Source organism: Triticum urartu, chromosome 7A (genome assembly GCF_056163025.1).
Source record: "Triticum urartu cultivar PI428250 chromosome 7A, HENAU_Tu73, whole genome shotgun sequence".
Classification (NCBI taxonomy): domain Eukaryota; kingdom Viridiplantae; phylum Streptophyta; class Magnoliopsida; order Poales; family Poaceae; genus Triticum; species Triticum urartu.
In genome coordinates, this window is record NC_141879.1 from 304447327 (window position 1) to 304470443 (window position 23117).

The window sequence follows — 23117 nt, forward strand, 5'->3', positions numbered from 1 at the left end:
AATACCCCGAAAATAAAAGTTCTCCAAATGTCCTGAAAATAATATATGATTTTTTGTAGAATTTTTAAGAATTACTGGCACTGAGAACACACCAGGGGGCCCCACCACTTGGCCACGAGGGTGCAGGGCGCCCCCACTGGGGCGCGCCCCCTGCCTCGTGGACCCCACGTGGACCCCGTCCACTTATTCTAGCACCCACTCACTTCGTCTTCCTCTAGAAAAAATCCTCCCATAGCTCAAACCCGAGTTCTAGCTCATCTTGCTGCCATTTTCGATTTCCTTGCTCAAAGCTCCATTCACAAAACTGCTTTGGGGGATTGTTCTTCGGTATGTGACTCCTCCGATGGTCCAATTAGTTTTTGTTCTAGTGCTTTATTTATTGCAAATTTTTGCTGCTTAGGTGACCCTGTTCTTGAGCTTGTATGTCAAATTTATGTGGTCAAAAGTAGTTTTAATGCATGATATAGCCTCTAGGCACTTGTAGGAGCAGTTGCTATCAATCTTGTTGAGTTTGGTTCACATTTTGAGTCACGAAAAATTTCAGAAATTTTTCAGAGAAATAAAATATTTAGGAAAATGTACCAAGGTGGTTCCTCAAGGAAACAAGGACCAAGGCTCGCGATACGTGAGCCGAACGATGAACCACCAAGGGAAGCTCAAGTGCGGCCTTGTGAATGGCCGTCAGAGGAGTTTATGGTCCAGGCAGGCATCAATGATGAATTTGACACGTATATGCGTAATGCTGACCTTGAGGACTTCGTGTCAGATAAGTGCCGGCAGTACCACTATCTATCTGATTCCTCTGTGAGGAGGTTTAAATTTACATCATCACGCAATTCTCACACCGTTTTATTTGATCTTTATGATGAATCATATACCATGGACTTAGAAGATTTTAATACTCCTTGTAAACTCCGCACTGGGGCAATGTTAGTGAACCTCGCAAATCTGAATATAAAGACTTTCTTGCTAGTATCACTGTGGGGGAATGTAGGGAAATCACACAATCTACGATAGGGAGCATTCATTTCCCTTCCATGCATTTTTTGCTCTCTTCATTGGTAGATGCATTAATGGTAAGGATGAGGCTTGTCACATGTGCGTTTCAGATCTAAGGGTCCTCAAAAGCGCGGTATTAGGTGATAAACAATATAACTTGGGGGCCATTGTTGCACAAAGGTTGCATCATAACGGTATAAGTGGAGATTTGTTTGGTGGAATTTATGCAACTCGTGTAGCTAATTATCTTAATGTGCCTATACATGGAAATGATATAGAGCTACCTCCTGCTTACCTAGATTATAATGCTATGGTTCGCCATCAGTTTCTTGAAAAGGAACGAACAGTTCCTCCAGTATCGACTAATCTTCGACAGACAACACACTGTCCATGTTGCCCTCCCTGCTCCTACTTTCTTTAACTTTCAGGCAAAAAGGAGATATGTAATAACCAGGGAGGAGGCGAACAAGTATGAGAGGAGTACGGAGGCAGCTCTCCTCCAAGCTATAGCTTTAGAAGTAGTAGCTGCTGCATCTCAGTACGACCCTAGCTACAACTTTGGATATCCACTAGGCCAGCAGTGGCCATAGACCAACTTAGACCAAAAGCCTAAGCTTGGGGGAGTACGTATTTCTCACTGACATTACATTCATGTTCACACACTCATGCCAGTTGTCGGTGATCATACTTTTTCATTGTACTATCCATGGTAGTTTATTTTCTTTTCTAAGCCTTCTTCTTGTGTGTTTCAAAAACCTTAAGAAAAACCAAAAAAATAGTTGTAACTTTTAGCTAGTTTACTTTCCATGCTTGTAGTACTAGTAATTAAAAGAAAACCCAAAAAGATTTCTTGTTCTTCTTTTGCTTGTTGTGAGCTTTCCCGTGTAAATAGTTTTATTTCTTTTCTTGGTCTTTGGGGGTCGAGAGGAGAAGACCATGATGAAAATGTTGAGTGGCTCTTATATGCATTATTGTTAATTTAACCAAGTGCCCATGTTACCTTGTCTTCTCCCTTGTATTAAATGCTTGCAGATTCCAGCTTAGTCCAATGCACGTGCACTATTATTATTGTCCACACCGTTCGGTCATGCAAGTGAAAGGCAATAATGACGATATATGATGGACTGATTATGATGAGAGAAGCTGGTATGAACTCGACCTATCTTGTTTTTGTAAATATGATTAGTTCATCATTCCTGATTCAGCCTATTATGAATGAAACGTGTTTCTAATGACAATTAGAGATTATAGTTGCTCATGCCATGCTTAATTAGCTAGGAGTTTATAATGGTTTACCTTGTGTGCCAACATGCTATTAAGATGGTTATGATGTGGTATGATAGGGTGGTATCCTCCTTTGAACGATTCGAGTGGCTTGACTTGGCGCATGTTCACGCATGTAGTTGAAACAAAATCAACATAGCCACCACGATATTTAAGTTCATGGTGATTTATATCCTACTCATGCTTGCACTCATTGTTGATTAATATTAATGCATGTTCATGACTGTTGTCGCTCTCTAGTTGGTCGCTTCCCAGTCTCTTTCTAGCCTTCACTTGTACTAAGTGGGAATACTGCTTGTGCATCCACTTCCATAAACCCCAAAGTTATTCCATATGAGTCCACCATACCTTCCTATATGCGATATCTATCTGTCGTTCCAAGTAAATTTGTATGTGCCAAACTCTAAACCTTCAAATTAAATTCTGTTGTGTATGCTCGAATAGCTCATGTATCAACTAGGCATGTCTATATCTTCCATGCTAGGTGGGTTATTCTCAAGATGAGTGGACTCCGCTCATCATTCATGAGAAAATGGCCGGTAACCGGGATGCCCAGTCCCATGCTCAAATCAAAATAATTGCAAATAGAACTCCCCCAGGATTGTTGTTAGTTGGAGGCACCCGTTGTTTCAAACAAGCCATGGATTGATGTTTGATGGTGGTAGGGGAGTATAAACTTTACCATTTTGTTTGGGAACCGCCTATGATGTGTGTAGCATGGAAGATATCGAGATCTCTTGGTTGTTATGTTGACAATGAAAGTATACCACTCAAAATATTATTTATATTTGTTTCAAAACTTGAGCTCTGTCACCTCTACAAATCCCTGCTTCCCTCTGCGAAGGGCCTATCTATCTACTTTTATGTTGAGTCATCATCCTCTTATTAAAAAGCACCAGTTGGAGAGCACCGCTGTCATTCACATGAATTGCTATTAATTTACATTGAGTATGATAGTGACTGGATCTCTTTTACCATGAATTACAATGTCTGGTCAGTCCTTGATCTTCAGGGGTGCTCTGCATTTATGTTTTGCGGTCTCAGAAATGGCTAGCGAGATACCATCTTGTTATATCATATTATGATTGTTTTGAGAAAGTGTTGTCATCCGAGATTTATTATTATTGCTTGTTAGTTGATTATGCCATTGATATGAGTAACATGAGACCTAAATGTTATTGTGAATATGGTTAGTTCATAATCTTTGCTGAAAACTTGAATGCTGGCTTTACATATTTGCAACAACAAGATCAAACAGAGTTTGTAAAAGTTTTTCTTTATCACTTTCAGTTTGTCAACTGAATTGCTTGAGGACAAGCAAAGGTTTAAGCTTGGGGGAGTTGATACGTCTCCAACGTATCTACTTTTCCAAACACTTTTGACCTTGTTTTGGACTCTAACATGCATGATTTGAATGGAACTAACCCGGACTGACGCTGTTTTCAGCAGAATTGCCATGGTGTTATTTTTGTGCAGAAATAAAAGTTCTCAGAATGACATGAAAATTCACGGAGATACGTTTTGGAATTTATAAAAAATACCGGTGAAATAATTAGCGTAAGGGGTCCCACACCCTGTCCACGAGGGTGCAGGGCGCCCCCCCTGGGGCGCACCCGCTGCCTCGTGGGCCCCCTGAGGCTCCACCGACATCAACTCCAACTCTATATATTCACGTTCGGGGAGGAAAAACAAAGAGAAGGATGCATCGTGTTTTACGATACAGAGCCGCCGCCAAGCCCTAATCTTCATTAGGAGGGCTGATCTGGAGTCAGTTCTGGGCTCCGGAGAGGGGAATCCGTCGCCATCGTCATCAACAACCTTCGCCCACCACCAATTTCATGATGCTCACCGCTGTGCGTGAGTAATCCCATCGTAGGCTTGTTGGACGGTGATGGGTTGATGAGATTTACCATGTAGTCGAGTTAGTTTTGTTAGGGTTTGATCCCTAGTATCCATTATGTTTTAAGATTGATGTTGCTATGACTTTGCTATACTTAATGCTTGTCTCTAGGGCCCGAGTGCCATGATTTCAGATCTGAACCTATTATGTTTTCATGAATATACGCGAGTTCTTGATCCTATCTTGAAAGTCAGTAGTCACCTACTATGTGTTATGATCCGGTAACCCCAAAGTGTCAATAATCGGGACCACTCCCGATGATGACCGTAGTTTGAGGAGTTCATGTATTCACTAAGTATTAATGCTTTGGTCCGGTACTCTATTAAAGGAGGCCTTAATATCCCTTAGTTTCCAATAGGACCCCTCTGCCACGGGAGGGTAGGACAAAAGATGTCATGCAAGTTCTTTTCCATAAGCACGTATGACTATATTCGGAATACATGCCTACATTACATTGATTAACTAGAGCTAGTTCTTTGTCACCCTATGTTATAACTGTTGCATGAGGAATCGCATCCGACATAATTATCCATCATTGATCCATTGCCTACGAGCTATTCACATATTGATCTTTGCTTAGATACTTTTCCGTTGCCACTGCTATGATTGCTACAAAAACTACTATTGTTACTTTTGCCATCGTTACCGTTACTTCCATACTACTTTGCTACTAAATACTTTGCTGCACATATTAAGTCTTTCAGGCGTGGTTGAATTGACAACTCAACTGCTAATACTTGAGAATATTCTTTGGCTCCCCTTGTGGCAAATCAATAAATTTGGGTTGAATACTCTACCCTTGAAAACTGCTGCGATCCCCTATACTTGTGGATTATCACTTTACCTCTCGACTATTTCAAGACTCCTCGTCATGTCCGTGAACTCATCCGGGACTCCGAACAAACTTCGGTCACCAAAACACATAACTCATAATAAAAATCATGATCGAACATTAAGCATGCGGACCCTACAGGTTCGAGAACTATGTAGACATGACCGAGACACATCTCCGGTCAATAACCAATAGCGAAACCTGGATGCTCATTTGGTTCCTACATATTCTACGAAGATCTTTATTGGTCAAACCGTAATGACAACATACGTAATTCCCTTTGTCATCAGTATGTTACTTACCCGAGACTCGATCATCGGTTTCCTCATACCTAGTTCAATCTCGTTACCGGCAAGTCTGTTTACTTGTTCCATAATGCATCATCCCATAACTAACTCATTAGTAACATTGCTTGCAAGGCTTATAGTGATGTGTATTACCGAGAGGTCCTAGAGATACCTCACGATACACGGGGTGACAAATCCTAATCTTTAACTATGACAACCCAACAAACATCTTCAGAGACACATGTAGAGCATCTTTATAATCACCCAGTTATGTTGTGACGTTTGATAGAACACAAGGTGTTCCTTGATACGTCTCCAACGTATCTATAATTTTTTTTATTGTTCCATGCTATTATATTATCTATTTTGGATGTTTAATGGGCTTTAATATGCACTTTTATATTATTTTTGGGACTAACCTATTAACCGGAGGCCTAGTGTCAGTTTCTGTTTTTTTGCCTATTTTAATGTTTCACAGAAAAGAAATATCAAACGGAATCCAAATGGAACGAAACCTTCACGAGGATCTTTCTTGGAACAAACGCAAACTAGGAGACTTTTAGTAGACATCTGGAACTCCGCGAAGCTTCCACGAGGCAGGGGGCGCTCCCAGGGGGGTAGGCGCGCCCCCACCCTCGTGGGCCCCACGGAGCTCCACCGACGTACTTCTTTCGCCTATATATATACTCTTATACCCTAAAAACATCCAGGAGAGCCATGAAACCACTTTTCACCGCCGCAACCTCTGTACCTGTGAGATCCCATCTGGGGACCTTTTTCGGCGATCTGCCGGAGGGGGAATCGATCAAGAAGGGCTTCTACATCAACACCATAGCCTCTCAGATGATGTGTGAGTAGTTTACCACAGACCTTCGGGTCCATAGTTATTAGCTAGATGGCTTCTCTTCTCTCTTTGGTTCTCAATACAAAGTTCTCCTCGATGTTCTTGGATATCTATTCGATGTAATATTCGTTTGTGGTGTGTTTGCCGAGATCCGATGAATTGTGGATTTATGATCAAGTTTATCTATGAAAAATATTTGGTTCTTCTCTGAATTCATATATGCATGATTTGATATCTTTGCAAGTCTCTTCGAATTATCGGTTTAGTTTGGCCTACTAGATTGATCTTTCTTGCAATGGGAGAAGCACTTAGCTTTGGGTTCAATCTTGCGGTGTCCTTTCCCAGTGACAGTAGGGGCAGCAAGGCACGTATTGTATTGTTGCCATCGAGGATAAAAAGATGGGGTTTATATCATATTGCTTGAGTTTATCCTTCTACATCATGTCATCTTGCCTAAAGCATTACTCTGTTCTTACGAACTTAATACTCTAGATGATGCTGAATAGTGGTCGATGTGTGGAGTAATAGTAGTAGATGCAGCTTCGTTTCGGTCTACTTAACATAGACATGATGCCTATATTCATAATCATTGCCTAGATATTCTCATAACTATGCGCTTTTCTATCAATTGCTCGACAGTAATTTGTTCACCCACCGTAATACATGCTATCATGAGAGAAGCCACTAGTGAAACCTATTGCCCCCGGGTCTATTTCATATCATATAAGTTTCCGATCTACAATTCTAGTTTACTCTTTATTTTATTTTGCAATCTTTACTATTCAATCTATACAACAAAAATACCAAAATATTTATCTTATTATCTTTATCAGATCTCACTTTTGCAAGTGGACGTGAAGGGATTGACAACCCCTTTATCGCGTTGGTTGCAAGGTTCTTGATTGTTTGTGCAGGTACTAGGTGACTTGCGTGTTATCTCCTACTGGATTGATACCTTGGTTCTCAAAAACTAAGGGAAATACTTATGCCACTTTGCTGCATCACCCTTTCCTCTTCAAGGGAAAACCAATGCATGCTCAAGAGGTATCAAGAAGGATTTCTGGCGCCGTTGGCGAGGAGATCTACGCTCAAGTCAAGACATACCAAGTACCCATCACAAACTCTTCTCCCTCGCATTACATTATTTGCCATTTGCCTCTCGTTTTCCTCTCCCCCACTTCACCTTTGCCATTTTATTCGCCCCTTTCTCCTTCGCCTTCTCTCATTGTCCTCTTTTTTCTTAAAGCTTGTCTTTCCCTTACTATGGCCGAACCAAAAGGGGCTAAGGGTTTCCTGGGTTTTACCTTGGATAACCCCTCTATCATTTCTAAGCTCATAAATAATGATGCTATGGAAAGACCCATGGGGGTTATCAATGAGAGTCTAAATAATTTTGATGAAGATGACCCCGGAATTTTTCATTATTTGCTTGATGAATCTTTGAAAGATGCTTGGGATAGGCTGTTAAGGATCCGAGCCAGCTACGTACCCCAATATCAAATTGAGATATACTTAAAAAGCTTTTATGTTGGCTTACCCTCTTCTTTCAAGCAAGTTTTAGATTCTATTTTTGAAGAAGTTTTTCTTGAGGGGATGCCATCGATACATACGAAAAGATGAAAGCTATATTTGGGCACCCCATGAGTGAGAAAGTTGAGTCCACCTCTCTTTTATGTTTTTATCAGAATGAAATTATCAAAGAGATGAAGGCTAGCTTAGATGCAAATTTTCATAGCGTGCTTAATCTTTCTTCTACCATTAATGGCCACGTGCTTTCACAAAATAGAAAGATAAATGCTTTAGATAAGAAAGTCTCTCTTTATCACCAAAAGGGAAAAGATGACAATACTTAGATCTATTCTTGCTTTTATGCCTAGCTAGGGGCGTTAAACGATAGAGCTTGTTGGGAGGCAACCCAATTTTATTTTTGTTCATTGGTTTTTGTTCCTGTTTAGTAATAAAAAAAATCATGTATCCTCTGTTATGATTGTGTTTTTTATGTTTTAATTAGTGTTTGTGCCAAGTAAAGCCTTTAGGATCTTTTTGGGTGATTGTTGTTTGATCTTGCTGATAAAAACAGAAAGTATGCGCTCACGAGAATAATTTTAATTTTTTACCAGAGAGCGATAAAATACTAAGTCCAACTTAAGTAGATCATTATACAAATTTTCATTTTCATCCTAATTTTTCAGAATTTTTGGAGTTACAGAAGTATTTGAAACCTCCAGATTGTTACAGACTGTTCTTTTTTTGACAGATTCTGTTTTTCGTGTGTTGTTTGCTTATTTTGATGAATCTATGGCTAGTATCGGGGGGTATGAACCATAGAGAAGTTGGAATACAGTAGGTTTAACACCAATATAAATAAAGAATGAGTTCATTACATTACCTTAAAGTGGTGGTTTGTTTTCTTATACTAACGGAGCTCACGAGATTTTCTGTTGAGTTTTGTGTTGTGAAGTTTTCATGTTTTTGGGTAAAGTTTTGATGGATTTGGAACAAGGAGTGGCAAGAGCCTAAGCTTGGGTATGCCCATGGCACCCCAAGGTAAAATTCAAGGACAACCAAAAGCCGAAGCTTGGGGATGCCCCGGAAGACATCCCCTGTTTCGTCTTCATCTATCGGTAACTTTACTTGAGGCTATATTTTTATTCACCACATGATATGTGTTTTGCTTGGAGCGTCTTGTATGATTTGAGTCTTTGCCTTTTAGTTTAACGCAAGCATCCTTGCTGTACACACCTTTTGGGAGAGAAACACATGAATCGGAATTTATTAGAATACTCTATGTGCTTCACTTATATCTTTTGAGCTAGATAATTTTGCTCTAGTGCTTCACTTATATCTTTTTAGAGCACGGTGGTGGTTTTATTTTATAGAAATTATTGATCTCTCATGCTTCACTTATATTATTTTGGGTCTTTTAGAACAGCATGGTAATTTTCTTTGGTTATGAAATTAGTCCAAATATGATGGGCATCCAAGATAGGTATAATAAAAACTTTCATATAGAGTGCATTGAATAGTTTGATACTTGATAATTGTTTTGAGATATAAAGATGGTGATATTAGAGTCGTGCTAGTTGAGTAATTGTGAAATTGAGAAATACTTGTGTTAAGATTCGTAAGTCCCGTAGCATGCACGTATGGTAACCGTTGTGTGACAAATTTGAAGCATGAGGTGTTCTTTGAGTGCCTTCCTTATGAGTGGCGGTCAAGGACGAGCGATGGTCTTTTCCTACCAATCTATCCCTCTAGGATCATGCGCGTAGTGCTTAGTTTCGATGACTTGTATATTTTTGCAATAAGTATGTGAGTTCTTTATGACTATTGTTTAGTTCATGGATTATACGCACTCTCACCCTTCCACCATTGCTAGCCTCTCTTGTGCCGAGCAACTTTCGCCGGTACCACAAACCCATCATTTACCTTCCTCAAAACAGCCACCATACCTACCTATTATGGCATTTCCATAGCCATTCTGAGATATATTGCCATGCAACTTTCCACCATTTCGTTTATTGTGACATGCTTCATCATAGTCACATTGCTTTGCATGATCATGTAGTTGACATCGTATTTGTGTCTAAGCCACCGCTCATAATTTTTTATACATGTCACTCTTGATTCATTGCACATCCCGGTACACCGCCGGAGGCATTCACATAGAGTCATATTTTGTTCTATGTATCGAGTTGTAATTCTTGAGTTGTAAGTAAATAAAACTGTGATGATCTTCATTATTAGAGCATTGTCCCATGTGAGGAAAGGATGATGGAGACTATGATTCCCCCACAAGTCGGGATGAGACTCCGGACGAAAAAAGAGAAAAAAAAAGAAGAAGAAAAAAGAGGCCATAAAAAAGAGAAGGCCCAAACAAAAAAAAGAGAAAAAAAATAAATGAGAGAAAAAGAGAGAAGGGGCAATGTTACTATCCTTTTTCCACACTTGTGTTTCAAAGTAGCACCATGATCTTCATGATAGAGAGTCTTCTTTGTTGTCACTTTCATATACTAGTGGGAATTTTTCATTATAGAACTTGGCTTGTATATTCCAATGATGGCTTCCTCAAATTGCCCTAGGTCTTCATGAGCAAGCAAGTTGGATGCACACCCACTTAGTTTCTTTTGTTGAGCTTTCATACACTTATAGCTCTAGCGCATCCGTTGCATGGCAATCCCTACTCACTCACATTGATATTTATCGATGGGCATCTCCATAGCCCATTGATATGCATAGTTGATGTAAGACTATCTTCCTCCCTTTTGTCTTCTCCACAACCACCATTCGATTCCACCTATAGTGTTGTGTCCATGGCTCGCACTCATATATTGCGTAAAAGTTGAAATTTTTTGAAAAGGCTAAGTTTGAAACAATTGCTTGGCTTGTCATCGGGGTTGTGCATGACGGCAGCATTTTGTGTGATGGAGATGAAGCATGGCCAGATTATATGATTTTGTAGGGATGAGCTTTCTTTGGCTATGTTATTTTGATAAGACATAATTGTGTGGTTAGTATGCTTGAAGTATTATTATTTTTATCTCAATACTAAACTTTTGTCTTGAATCTTAGATCTGAACATTCATGCCACAATAAAGGAAATTACGTTGAAAATTATGTTAGGAAGCATTCCACATCAAAAATTCTGTTTTTATCATTTACCTACTCGAGGGCGAGCAGGAATTAAGCTTGGGGATGCTGATACGTCTCCAAAGTATCTATAATTTTTTATTGTTCCATGCTATTATATTATCTGTTTTGGATGTTTAATGGGCTTTAATATGCACTTTTATATTATTTTTGGGACTAACCTATTAACCGGAGGCCCAGTGCGAGTTTCTGTTTTCTGCCTATTTTAGTGTTTCGCAGAAAAGGAATATCAAACGGAACGAAACCTTCATGAGGATCTTTCTTGGAACAAACGCAAACCAGGAGACTTGGAGTAGACGTCTGGAACTCCATGAAGCTTCCACAAGGCAAGGGGCGCGCCTAGGGGGTAGGCGCGCCCCCACCCTCGTGGGCCCCACGGAGCTCCATTGACGTACTTCTTTCGCCTATATATACTCTTATACCCTAAAAACATCCAAGAGAGCCACGAAACCACTTTTCCACCGCCGCAACCTTCTATACCTGCGAGATCCCATGTGGGGACCTTTTCTGGCGATCTGCCAGAGGGGGAATCGATCACGGAGGGCTTCTACATCAACACCATAGCCTCTCCTATGATGTGTGAGTAGTTTACCACAGACCTTCGGGTCCATAGTTATTAGCTAGATGGCTTCTTCTCTCTCTTTGGTTCTCAATACAAAGTTCTCCTCGATGTTCTTGGAGATCTATTCAATGTGATATTCTTCTGCGATGTGTTTGCCGAGATCCAATGAATTGTGGATTTATGATCAAGTTTATCTATGAACAATATTTGGTTCTTCTCTGAATTCTTATATGCATGATTTGATATCTTTGAAAGTCTCTTCGAATTATCGGTGTAGTTTGGCCTACTAGATTGATCTTTCTTGCAATGGGAGAAGTGCTCAGCTTTGGGTTCAACCTTGCGGTGTCCTTTCCCAGTGACAGTAGGGGCAGCAAGGCACGTATTGTATTGTTGCCACCGAGGATAAAAAGATGGGGTTTATATCATATTGCTTGATTTTACCCCTCTACATCATGTCATCTTGCCTAAAGCATTACTCTGTTCTTATGAACTTAATACTCTAGATGCATGCTAGATAACAGTCGATGTGTGGAGTAATAGTAGTAGATGCAGAATCATTTCGGTCTACTTAGCACAGACGGGATGCCTATATTCATAATCATTGCCTAGATATTCTCATAACTATGCGCTTTTCTATCAATTGCTCGGCAGTAATTTGTTCACCCACCATAATACATGCTATCATGAGAGAAGCCACTAGTGAAAGCTATGGCCCCGGGTCTATTTCATATCATATAAGTTTCCGATCTATAATTCTAGTTTACTATTTATTTTATTTTGCAATCTTTACTTTTCAATCTATACAACAAAAATACCAAAAATATTTATCTTATTATCTTTATCAGATCTCACTTTTGCAAGTGGTCGTGAAGGGATTGACAACCCTTTTATCACGTTGGTTGCAAGGTTCTTGATTGTTTGTGTAGGTACTAGGTGACTTGTGTGTTATCTCCTACTAGATTGATACCTTGATTCTCAAAAATTGAGGGAAATACTTATGCTACTTTGCTGCATCACCCTTTCCTCTTCAAGGGAAAACCAACGCATGCTCAAGCACTACTAGGGAAAAGCTTATAGGCAACCCTCGCTACTGCTACTTACTAGTAGCACGGGTTTTTTACCCCTCGCTACTACTAAGTTGATACTGGTAGCACGGTTTTTTAACTGCGCTACTACTAAGCGGTCTCTACCGTGCCCTCCCGGAACATGCCATAGTAGTAGCGAGGGGTACAAACCCGCGCTACTACTCAGTTGATAGTAGTAGCGCGGTTTTATACCCCTCGCTACTACTAAGTACGGGTAGGTGAAATCCCCGTATCCTCGGTCGAATCTCTCCTCTCTCCCTCACTTTCCCCCTCTCTCACTTTCATCGTCTCTCCCTCATACTCTAGCGGTGGCCGCTGCTGGTACACTCTACTTTCTTCCCCCTCCCTCTCCGAGATCCCTCTGGTGGGCGGTCACCAGAGCTCCTCGCCGCCGCCAAGATGCGGAAGCGCGACCTCGACATCCCCCTCCTCGCCGCCTTCACTGTCTTCTTCTCGCTCCAGGTCAGCCCTCCTCCTCCCCCCTCTCCGATTCGATCCGGAACCCTAGCTGACCCATCCCCCTCCTCCTCCGGCAGCACGAGGGCGACTTCTCATTTCAGGAGGCGTGGTACCACCTGTCGGACGACGGGTTCTCGATCAAGCACGACATGGACCGCCTCCCGCCACTACTCATCGCCGACCTCAACGGTGATGGCCGCCGTGAGGTGCTGCTCCCCACACACGATGCCAAGATCCAGGTCCTCTAGCTCCCGGCCCACGCCGGGCTGGCCTCCGCAGCCGCCCTCGACGGCTTCCACGAGTCGCGCGTCATGGCTGAGATCTCCCTACTCCCGGCCATTGACAGCACGCATGGGGTCGATATTTTTTTGGTTTTTCAATTAATAGTAGTAGCGCGGGTCATAGACACGCGCTACAGATAGTTAGTAGTAGCGTGTGTCGAACCCACGCTACTACTAACACACGTACTAGTAGCGTGGGATGCACCGCGCTACTACTACTAGTTAGCTGTAGCGTCATAGTAGTAGCGTAGGCACCCGCGCTACTACTAGCTTTTAACCCGCGCTACTACTAGGCTTTTTCCTAGTAGTGAAGAGGTAGCATTCCTCCGGTATTCGGGAGTTGCATAATCTCATAGTCAGAGGAATATGTATAAGTCATGTAGAAAGCAATAGAAATAAAACTTAACGACCATTATGCTAAGCTAACGGATGGGTCTTGTCCATCACATCATTCTCCTAATGATGTGATCCCATTCATCAAATGACAACACATGTCTATGGTCAGGAAACTTAGCCATCTTTGATTAACGAGCTAGTATAGTAGATGCATACTAGGGACACTTTGTTTTGTCTATGTATTCACACATGTATCAAGTTTCCGGTCAATACAATTCTAGCATGAATAATAAAGATGTATCATGATATAAGGAAATGTAAATAATAACTTTATTATTGCCTCTAGGGCATATTTCCTTCAATCATCACCTCACCCTTAACTGTTCATTCCGCAACTCCTGTTTCGAGTTACTAATCTTAGCAACTGAACTAGTATCAAATACCCAGAGGCTACTATGAACACCAGTAAGGTATACATCAATAACTAGTCTCCGCAACTCCTATTTCGAGTTACCAATCTTAGCAACTGAAGCGGTATCAAATACCCAGGGTTTACTTTGAACACTAGTAAAATACACATCAATAACATGTATATGAAATATACCTTTGTTCACTTTGTCATCCTTCTTATCCGTCGAGTATTTGGGGCAGTTCCACTTCCAGTGACCATTTCCTTTGCAGTATAAGCACTCAGTTTTAGGCTTGGGTCCAGCTTTGGGCTTCTTCCGGGAGTGTCAACTTGCTTGCCATTCTTCTTGAAGTTCCCTTTCTTTCCCTTGTCCTTTTTCTTGAAACTAGTGGTCTTGTTTAACCATCAACACTTGATGCTCTTATTTGATTTCTACCTTCGCTGATTACCGCATCATGAAGAGCTCGGGAGTTGTTTTCGTCATCCCTTATAGTTCATCACGAAGTTCTAGTAGCTTGGTGATAGTGACTAGAGAACTCTGTCAATCACTATCTTATCTGGAAGATTAACTCCCACTTGATTCAAGCGATTGTAGTAGCCCAGACATTCTGAGCACATGCTCACTGGCCGAGCTATTCTCCTTCATCTTGTAGGCAAGGTACTTGTCAGAGGTCTCATACCTCTTGACACGGGCATGAGACTGAAATACCAATTTTAGCTCTTGGACCATCTCATATGCTCTGTGGCGTTCAAAACGTTTTTTAAGTCCCGGTTCTAAGCCGTAAACCATGGCACACTAAAATATTAAGTAGTCATCATATCGAGCTTGCCAAACATTCATAACATCTGCATATGCTCCTGCAATAGGTCTGTCACCTAGCTGTGCATTAAGGACATAATTCTTCTGTGCAACAATGAGGATAATCCTCAGATCACGAACCCAGTCCCATCATTGCTAATATCATCTTTCAACTTAGTTTTTGATAGGAACATATCAAAAATATAAGGGAGCTAAATCGCGAGCTATTGATCTACAACTTAGATATGCAAAAACTATTAAGAATAAGTTCATGATAAATTTAAGTTCAATTAATCAAATTACTAATGAACTCCCACTTAAATTAACATCCCTCAAGTTATCTAAGTGATACATGATCCAAATCAACTAACCCATGTCCGATCATCACGTGAGATGGGGTAGTCATCAATGGTGAACATCTCTATGTTGATCATATCTACTATATGACTCATGTTCGACCTTTAGGTCTCCAGTGTTCCGATACCATGTATGCACATGCTAGGCTCGTCAAGTTTAACCCAAGTGTTCTGCGTTTGTAAATCTGGCTTACACCCGTTGTATGTGAACGTAGAGTATATCACACCCGATCATCACATGGTGTCTCGAAATGAAGAGCTGTAGAAATGGTGCATACTCAGGGAGAACACTTTTCTCTTGAAATTAAGTGAAGGGATCATCTTATAATGTTACCGCCGTTCTAAGAAAAATAAGATGCGTAAAAGATAAACATCACATGCAATCAAAATATGTGGCATGATATGGCCATCATCTTGTGCTTTTGATCTCCATCTCCAAAGCATCGTCATGAACTCCATCGTTGCGTCGTTGTGTCGAGGTCGTCACGCCAACTATTGCTTCTACAACTATCGCTAACGCATAGTGATAAAGAAAAGCAATTCATGGTGCTTGCACTTCATACAATAAAGAGACAACCCTAAGGCTCCTGCCGGTAGTCAATATTACAAAACATGATCATCTCATACATCAACATATATCACATCATATCTTGACCATATCACATCACAACATGCCCTGCAAAAACAAGTTATACGTCCTCTACTTTGTTGTTGCAAGTTTTACATGGCTGCTACGGGCTTATAGCAAGAACCATTCTTACCTACACAAAACCACAAAGGTGATTACCAAGTTTGCTATTTTAACCTTCTTTAAGGACTGTGCATAGTCAAATTCAATTCAACTAAAGTAGGAGAAACAGACACCCTCTAGCCACCTTTATGCAAAACAAGTTGCATGTCAGTCGGTGGAACCGGTCTCATGTGCGTGGACATGTAAGGTTGGTCCAGACCGCTTCATCCCACAATACCGCCCAATCAAAATAGGATGTTGGGGGTAAGCAGTATGACCATCACCGCTCATAACTCCTTTGGGTTCTACTCATGCGTATCATCTACGCATAGAGCTGGCTCTGATGCCACTGTTGGGAAACGTTGCATGGAAAACAAAAAAAATTCTACGCACACGCAAGATCTATCCATGGAGATACATGATACGTCTCCAACATATCTACTTCTCCTAACGCTTTTCCTCTTGTTTTGGACTCTAATTTGCATGATTTGAATGAAACTAACCCCGGACTAACGATGTTTTAGCAGAACTACCATGGTGTTGTTTTTGTGCAAAAATAAAAGTTCTCCGAATGGAATGAAACTTTGCGAGGATTTTTATATCAATAATAAGAATTTCTGGAGCCAAGACCCACTAGAGGGGGGCACCTGGGTGAGCACAACCCACTAGGGTGCGCCCCCTCTCCTGGCGTGCCCAGGTGGGTTGTGCCCACCTGGTGGCCCCGCAGACCCTGAAACCGACGCTACAAAATCCTATTTTCCAAAAAAAAATCAGGGAGCAAGAATTATGTGATCCACGAGATGGAGTCGACAACACCTCCTGTTCTTCATCGGGAGGCCAGATCTGGAGTCCGTTTGGGGCTCCAAAGAGGGGGATCTTCATTCTTCGTCATCACCAACCCTTCTCCATCGCCAATTCCATGATGCTCCCCACTGGGAGTGAGTAATTCTTTCGTAGGCTTGCTCGTTGGTGAGGAGTTGGATGAGATTCATCATGTAATCGAGTTAGTTTTGTTAGGGCTTGATCCCTAGTATCCACTATGTTCTAAGATTGATGTTGCTATGACTTTGCCATGCTTAATGCTTGTCACTTTGGGCCCGAGTGCCATGATTTCAAATCTAAACCGTTTATGTTATCACCATTATATCCATGTTCTAGATCCGATCTTGCAAGTTATAGTCACGTACTACGTGTTATGATCCGGCAACCCCGGAGTGACAATAACCGGGACTTCTCCTGGTGATGACCGTAGTTTGAGGAGTTCATGTATTCACTATGTGTTAATGCTTTGTCTCGGTTCTCTATTAAAGGAGGCCTTAATATCCCTTAGTTTCCAATATGGACCCCGCTTCCACGGGAGGGTAGGAGAAAAGATGTCATGCAAGTTCTTTCCATAAGCACATATGACTATTTACGGAATACATGCCTACATTATATTGATGAACTGGAGCTAGTGTCGTATCGCCCTAGGTTATAACTATCTCATGAAGAATGTCATCCAATAAGTCACCGATCCAATGCCTACGAATTTATCCTATATTGTTCTTTCTAAGTTACTACTGCTATCATCATTGTTAGACTTGCTACAAAACTACTGCTATCACTGTTACTGTTACCATTGCTACTGCTACTACTATCAAAACTATCATATTACTGTGCTACTGATCACTTTGCTGCAGATAATTTATCTCCAGGTGTGGTTGAATTGACAACTCAGCTGCTAATACCTTCAAATATTCTTTGTCTCCCCTTGTGTCGAATCTATAAATTTGGGTTGAATACTCTACCCTCGAAAACTGTTGCAATCCCATATACTTGTGGGTTATCAAGACCTTTTTCTGGTGCCGTTGCTAGGGAGCATAGCTATATTTGTTGAGACACTTGGGATTATTATCATATTATCACTATGAAGAATCTGAAGGATACTAAGACTAAGATATTTCCCTCAAAGACGAGGGGAGGTAAGGAACTGTCATCCAGTTCTGCTTTAGATTCACCTTCTGTTATAAGTAAACTTGCAACACCACCACATGCCATTAATTATGATATGTCGCAAGTTATTGATGATGCTACTTATGATATGGATAATGCTTTGGGTTATGCTAGTACCTTGCTTAATGATGATGTGCCACTTGGTGACTTTCTTGATAAACAAATTGCTAGAGTTATACAACATGATGTTGTTGAATCTGATGATGAGCTTGAAACTGAAACTCCTGAAACACCTGCTAGAACTAGCCTTCCTAGATATGAATTGCCTAAGGTACCGGAAGGTTATGTTATGAGTGAAGAAACAACTAGAGATATTCTTGCTTGCAGAGATAGAGATGATCTAGAGAAATTATTGTGCAAGTATAAAGAAAAATCTCTGAATACTAGAATGAAATGTGATCCTAAGTTTGCTACTTCACCTATCTTTATTGATGATAAGGTTTATGAATTCTCTGTCGACCCAGAGTTAATTACTTTGGTTGAATCTGATCCTTTCCATGGTTAGGAAACTGAAACTATTGTGGCACATCTTACTAAGTTGAATGACACAGCCACCCTTTTTATTCATGATGAGAAAACTCACTATTACTATATTCTTAAATTATTTCCTTTCTCATTAAAGGGTGATGCTAAAGCTTGGTACAATACTCTTGCTCCTTTTGTGTGTATAGTCCCCAGGATATGATTTATCACTTCTCTGAAAAATATTTTTCTGCTCATAAGAAACAACTTGCCTTATAGGAAATATTTAACTTTGTGCAAATCAAAGAAGAGAGTCTCCCACAAGCTTGGGGAAGGCTTTGTCAGTTACTTAATGCTTTGCCTGATCATCCTCTTAAGAAAAATGAAGTACTTGATATCTTATATAATGGACTAACCGATACTTCTAGGGACCTCCGAGATAGTTGTGCTAGTTGTGTTTTCAGGGAATGAATTATTGGACAAGCTAAAGAATTATTGAATAACATATTGAAAAATTATGATGATCGGACTATTCCTGAACCATAGGCTAAACCCACTCTGAAGAAGAGGGGTATATTATATCTCAGTCCTGAAGATATGCAAGAGGCAAAGAATTCTATGAAGGAAAAATGTATTAAAGCTGAGGATGTTAAAATTTTACCTCCTATTGAAGAAATACATGCGCTTAATACACCACCACCGCCTAAGGTGGTAGAGGTAAATTCTCTTATGAAGTTCAATGATAATGACAATCCTCACAATATGCATCCTAGCCAATGCCTTTATGAGTTTGAAAATTATATTAGAAAACAAGATCACTTCAATGCAAATGTTATGAAACAATTGAAATACAATTCTGGTATGATTGCTCGCTTGAGTGACTTGTTATTTAGAATCTCAAATGATGTTAGAGCTGTTGGAAAGCATGCCTCTATGGTTCAAACTCATTTAGAACAAGTTGCTAAATCTCAAAGAGAATTGCCTGATGAAATGAATAATAATATGCATGACGTTGTTGTTAGAGTTGCAACTAGAGGAGGTAAAATGACTCAGGAACCATTTTATCCTGAGGGACACCCAACATGAATTGAACAAGATTCACAAAGAGCTAACACAAGTGCACCTAGTTCTTCTAGAAAGAAAAAGAAAAAGAAAAATGATAGGACTTTGCATGCTCATAGTGAACCTGAAATAGAAAAACCTCCTGATAATGCTAATGAAACTTCTATCTCTGATGCTGAAACTCAGTCTGGTAATGAACATTCACCTAGTGATAATGAAAAGGATAATGCTGATGTTCATGAAGACTCTCAAACAAATAATAAAGAGCCAAACAATGATGTTGAGATAGAACCACCTGTTGATCTTGATAACCCACAACCTAAGTATAAAAGGTATGATAAAAGAGACTTCATTGCTAGAAAACATGGTAAAAAAAGAGAACAGTGGGTTAAAAAACCTATGCCTTTTCCACCTAAGTCAACTGAAAAGAATGATGATGAAGAATTTGAACGCTTTGTTGAAATGCTGAGGCTAGTCTTTTTGCGTACTCGCTTGACTGATATCTTGAAAATGCCTCCTTATGCAAAGTATATGAAAGACATCATCACAAATAAGAGAAAAATACTGGAAGCTGAAATCTCCACTATGATTGATAATTATACTTTTAAAGATGGAGTACCTAAAAAACTTGGAGATTCGGGAATACCAACTATACCTTGCTCTATCAAAAAGAATTATGTGAAAACTGCTTTGTGTGATTTAGGAGCTGGTGTTAGTGTTATGCTTTTCTCTTTATATAAAATACTTGATTTGAATAAACTCACACCTATTGAAATATCTTTGCAAATGGTTGATAAATCAACTGGCATACCTATCGGTATCTGTGAGGATGTGCCCGTTATTGTTGCTAATGTTACTATTTTGACTGACTTTGTTATACTTGAGATGCCCGAGGACGACAACATGTCGATTATCCTTGGTAGACCCTTCTTGAATACCGCAGGGGCTGTTGTTGATTGCAATAAAAGCAAGGTCACTTTTCGAGCATACGGTGCACTTTCCGAAGAAACAATTCCAAGTGAATGGTATTAATGTTATTGAAAAAACTCCGACAATCACTATTGGAAGTTTTCAAATACCTCTACCTACTATTAAAAAGAAATATGAAATACTTATTGTTGGGGACATTCATATCACCATTGAGGTAACCTAGTGATTTACGAAAGTTCCTCGGTTTCATGCTAATCGAAAGTGGTTGTTAAGAAGACTTGATCAACCTTATTAATGGATCATTTTGGAGCGGTATGAAGTTGATGAATTTAGTAAGCACTATCTTCTGTCCCTACTTTTTATTCTCTGTTTTTAATAGTTAAATAAAATAAAATGCCATGTTTTGTTTGTTTTCTGAATTTCCCGTGCAATAAAAAATGACCGAAAAATAAAAGTTCTCGGAATGCCCTAAAAATTTAATACGATTTTTTCTGAATATTTTTGAATTTTTGGTGCAAATAACATCAGAGGGAGGTGCACCAGGTGGGCACAACCCACCTGGGCGCGCCAGGACCCCCAGGCACGCCCTGGTGGGTTGTGGTCCCCACGTGGTCCCCACGTGGGCCCCCTCACTTATCTCTTTACACCACATAATCACCTACCTCCAGAAAAAAAATCTACATTGCTCTCTCTCCTGTGTTCTTGCTCTCAAACCAGCGGATTTCGATCTCTTTGCTCGAAACTCCGTTTCCAAAACTGTTTCGGAGGATTGTTGCTTGGTATGCACTCCACCGTTTGTCCAACTAGTTTTTGTTTTAGTGGTTTATGTTTTGAATAATTAGCTACTCTTGGTGTTGCTGTAGATGAGCTTGTATGTTGAATTCTTAGTGTTCTAAGTAGTTTGAATGCCTGCTATGGCCTCTATGTATCCTTATGAGTAGTTGCTATCAATGTAACAAAGTTTTATTGACAAATTTTTGTCACCCAATTTTTTTAGAAAATTGTACGCGGACATGATGAACCTATTTTCTCGTGGTTTTGTCACGGCAGATGTCCTAGAGAAAGGACTTAGTCGTGGAGCCATCGCGACGGGTTAGCTTGAAGGGGTTAAAGCGGACACAGGGACGCAAGAGAGTTTATACTAGTTCGGCCCCTTCAATGAAGGTAAAAGCCTACGTCTAGTTGTGATGGAATTGATGGGTTTTCGATGACTAGGGAGCAAACAAGCTTCGCCTATGTCTCGAGTTGTTGTCTGTTGTCCTTGAACCGCCGCCGGGTTATCCCCTTGTAAACACGGGTGACTCCCGTCGGCTTACGGAGTCCCAATACCGGCTCATAAATGTGTCCAGTTTGGTCTCTATTTATTCCTAACTTACAATACAAGTTAACTACTAACGCCGGTTTACGGCTACAGGCCTTGAACCGACTATGGGCCTTGAGCCTTCCTCTGTCTTCTTGGGCTTTAACATACTTAACTACTGACGAAGTTAACCCGGCCCAGATAGGCCGGTTTACGCCCAGTAGTAATATCCCCAACATTAGGCCCAGATTGATTTGAACGGGTTCATGTCAATTCTTTAATAAAAGCTTCATCTTCAACATCTTCTTATAAATTGGTAAACCACCATGATGTCATCTTCTCTGATTGCTGTAAACCGGAGTGACGTCACCTGTCATAACGAAGCTATCCATTATGCTTCTTTGTTTAATAGATCGGCGGAAATCGAGGCGACAGCTCCGTTTTGTGGCCCCTTGATTGTCGCGCCTGACTCATGTTCTTTCGCCTTATAAATAGGACCGAAGGGTCATTTCTTTTCTCCTTCCGTGCCTTCTTCGTCTTCCTCGCGTCGCCAGCCTCGGAGCTCCGCCGCCGCCGTCGACCTCTGCCTCATCCTTGGCCGCTGCATCAACCTGAGCGCACCAGAACATCGCGGCAACCTTCCGCATCTTCCTCAGCTCCGGTAAATCTTCTATCCTTTCCCCCGCAGATCTGACCTAGGGTTTCGCAGTTCTTCAGTGTTCATCGTCTGCCACTTGCTCATACGATAGAGATTTAGATGAATCCGCAAATGTTTACTCTGTGCAATGATAGTTGTTTGACCTTCACCTTCACTTATGCATCTCAAACCATAGATCTATATGAACGTTTTGCTCATTGGTTCGGTACTGCTCCTTTGAACCTCTAAGTATTTATCTCTTTTTCTGAACTTGCTTCAGATCCAATGCTATAAGGAAATCTTGTGAAACCTGTTTCTGCGTACTTGTCCATCCGCAATGCTTAGATCAGGCGGTTTAACCTTATAGAATTTTTTTCCAAACCGGTATATGCCATTAGTCCCCTTATTGAACCGCCAGATGCTTGTTGCTTCATAAAACTCTGGTTCAGATAGTTCTGTCTCCGGTTTAACAGTGCCCATACCAATGTATCTTGATCAAATGCATTTTTGAACCGGGATCTTCTACCTTGTAGATTCCATCATGGCCAAGCAAGTGTATGAGTGCAATTGGGTTCCTTCTCGCGTCACAGAGGCTGAACTGGACGATTTAGTCCTGATTGGCGCTTTAGGCAGCAAAGATACCATCCATTGGAGGGCTCCTGGCAAAGAATGCCCTCCCACACCTCGAGAAGGAGAGGTTGTTGTTTTCGTAGATCACTTAGCCCGGGGCTTTAAGCCGCCCGGTTCTAAATTTTAACGGGATGTTTTAGCCGATTTCCAGCTCCATCCACAAGATACTGGCCCCAACTCTGTTACAAATATGTGTCACTTCCAAGTGCTCTGTGAAGCGTTCTTTCAAGAGGAGCCCACAGTGGAATTGTTCAGAGACCTTTTCCATCTAAAGCATCGTACTGAGTTTAC